Here is a 3,059-nt window from a genome sequence, read left to right on the forward strand (position 1 = left end):
TACCCTAGGATAAATCCAACTTGGTCTTGGTATATAATTCTTTTTATACCTTGTAGTGTTTAATTTGCTAATATTTTATTGAGAACTTTTGCCTGTATGTTCATGAGAGATATTTGTCTGAGTTTTCTTTTCTTGTGTCTTTTTTTGATTTCAGGGTAATGCTGGGCTCATACAATGAGTTAGGAAGTATTCCTTCTGCTTCTGTCTTCTGGAAGAGATTGTGAAGAATTGGTGTAATTTATTCCTTAAATGTTTAGTAGAAGTTACAGGTGAACCCATCTGGGCCTGGTGCTTTCTGATTTAGTGGGATATTAATTATTGATTCAATTTCTTTAGTAGATATGGGCCTTTTACATTGCCTATTTCTTCTTCTGTGAGTTTTCATAGATTGTGTCTTTCAAGGAATTGGTGCATTTTATCTAAGTTGTCAAATTTCTAGGTAGAGAGTTGTTTGTAATATTCCTGTATTATCCTTTTAATGTCTGTGGGATTTGTAGTGATGTCTCCTCTTTCATTTCTGATACTGGTATCTTGTGTTCTCTTCTTTTCAGTTAGGCTGGCTAGATGCTTATCAATTTTATTGATTGATCTTTTCAAAATGCAAGATTTTACTTTTCTCTATTGATTCTTGTTTTTTATTGCCCTGATTTCTGTTCTAATTTTTATTCTATTTTCCTGCTTACATTGGATTTAATTTACTCTTCTTTGTCTAGTTTCCTATGGTGGAAGCTTAGATTATTTATTTTAAAACTTTCTTTTTTTCTAATATGTGGACTCAATGATATAATTTTTCCTCTGAGCACTACTTTTGCTACATCCCACAAAGTTTGATGAGTTGTATTTTCATTTAATTGAAATATTTTTCATTTCTTGAGACTCCTTCGATTCATGTTTATTCAGAAGTGTTTTGTTTAGTGTCCAAGTGTTTTGGGATTTTCACCTATCTTTCTGTTAGTGATATCTAGTTTAATTCCATTGTGGTCTCTGAGAGCAGATATTACATGATTTCTATTTTTTTTAAGTGTGAAAGTGTGTTTTATGGCCCTGGCTGTGTTTGTTTTGGTGAGTGTTCCATGTGAACTTGAGAAGAATGTGTAATCTGCTGTTGCTGGATGAAGGTCTATAGATGTTAATTAAATTACATCCAGTTGATTGATGGTGTTGTTGAGTTTAGCTATGTCTTTAGCAATTTTCTTCCCACTGGATACATCCATTTCTGATAGAGGAGGGATAAATCTCCATCTATATTAGTGGATTAATCTATTTCTCCTTTAAGGTCTATCAGTTTTGCCTAATGTTTTTTGTTTTTTCATGGGTTATTTTATTTTTCTTTTTTGGTGAGGAAGATTAGCCCTGAGCTAACATCTGTTGCCAAACTTCCTCTTTTCATTTTTTCACTTAAGAAGAATTAGCCCTGAGCTAACATCTGTGCCAGTCTTCCTCTATTTTATATGTGGGTTGTCAACACAGCATGGCTGACAAGTGCTGTAGGTTTGCACCTGCGATCCAAACCCACCACCCTAGGCCATGAAAGCAGAGGGTGCCAAAATTAACCACTGGGCCATGGGGCCAGCTTTGCCCCATGGATTTTGATGCTGTTTTGTTAGGCATATATACATTAAGACTTATATTTTCTTGGAGAACTGACCTCTTACTAATTGTGTAATGTCCTTCTTTATCCCTGATAACTTTCCTTGTTCTGAAGTCTGCTCTATCTGAAGTTAATATAACTACTCCCACTTTCTTTTGATTAATGTTAGCATGGTAGGTCTTTCTCCTTGTCATTACCTTTAATCTATATGTGTGTGTATGTATGTATATTTTTTTATTTTTAAACTTTATTTCTTCCCACCAGGAGGTTAAGGGGTTGCTGGGAGCCATGCAGGCAGAATACCAGGGGCCGCAGAGCCTGGTGCAGGCAGGTCAGGCCAGTGCATGGCCCTAAGGGGAAGGTGGAGCTGTTCCCACTCATGTCAGCCATGTTCATGTCATAGTAGGTTGATATAAATCCTGCTGGGGCTGACGTGCAGGCACTCAGCCAGCAGGCTGCACGGCAGCTTGCGGTAGGAGTGGTTCTGTGAACCACCAATCTTCCTAATGCTGTGTAGGCTGCAGAGCATGCATCTCTAGCTTGAGCTTCCAAAGGCTGTGAGCCGGTCCAGGACCACATGCACTGTGACGTTCACTGGGGTGACTTGCCTGTGGCCTGTGCCAGCTGTTCAGTGAGCTTAGAGAGCAGCCCATCCAGTAAGGAGGCATGGGGACACTGGTGTTCACCATAAAACTCAGCATGATGGCAGAGGAATGGTAAGGATTGAGGCAGAGAAACCAAATTACGTGTGCTCCAGCAGAAGTCAAGAACCACATCTTTATATTAAAAGTAGGTTTCCTATGGACAACATATATTTGGGTTGTATTTATGGATCTACTCTGACAATTTTTTTTTTGCTGAGGAAGACTGGCCCTGAGGTAACATCTGTTGCCAACTTTCCTGTTTTTGCTTGAGGAAGATTAGCCCAGAGCTAACATCTGTGCCAGTCTTCCTCTATTTTGTATGTGGGTTGGCCGCCACAGCATGGCTGACGAATGGTGTAGGTCTGCACCTAGGATCTGAACCCATGAACTTGGACTGCTGAAGGGGAGTGCGCAGAACTTTAACCATTATACCATAGAGCTGGCCCCATCTCTGTCTTTTAATTGGTGCATTTAGACCACTGACATTCAAAGTGATTATTGATATAGCTGGATTAATCATATCTCTTTCTATTTTCTATTTGTTGCCATTGTTCTTTGTTCCTATTTTTGTCATCCACTCTTTTTCTGCCTTTTTGTTTTAACTGAGCATTTTATATGGTTCTATTTTCTCTCCTTTCTTAGCATATCAGTTGTACTTACTTTTTTTTTTCTCCTTTTAGGGGTTTAGTCCCTACAGTTTGGAATATACATTTACAAGGAATGCAAGTCCACTTTCAAACAGTACTAGAACACTTCTTGGGTAGTGCAAGTACCTTTAAAGTATCCCGAGTTTATCCATCCCCTCACTTGTATCATTGCTGTCA

At 38.6% G+C, this 3,059-nt stretch overlaps 1 pseudogene; it reads right to left on the reverse strand.

The window, feature by feature from the left end:
* Positions 1-807: 807 nt before the first annotated feature.
* On the reverse strand, positions 808-2,448 carry LOC106836093 (macrophage migration inhibitory factor pseudogene; annotated as a pseudogene).
* Positions 2,449-3,059: the final 611 nt, after the last annotated feature.

The sequence above is a fragment of the Equus asinus genome, chromosome 26 (assembly GCF_041296235.1).
Source record: "Equus asinus isolate D_3611 breed Donkey chromosome 26, EquAss-T2T_v2, whole genome shotgun sequence".
NCBI classification, from domain to species: Eukaryota; Metazoa; Chordata; class Mammalia; order Perissodactyla; family Equidae; genus Equus; species Equus asinus.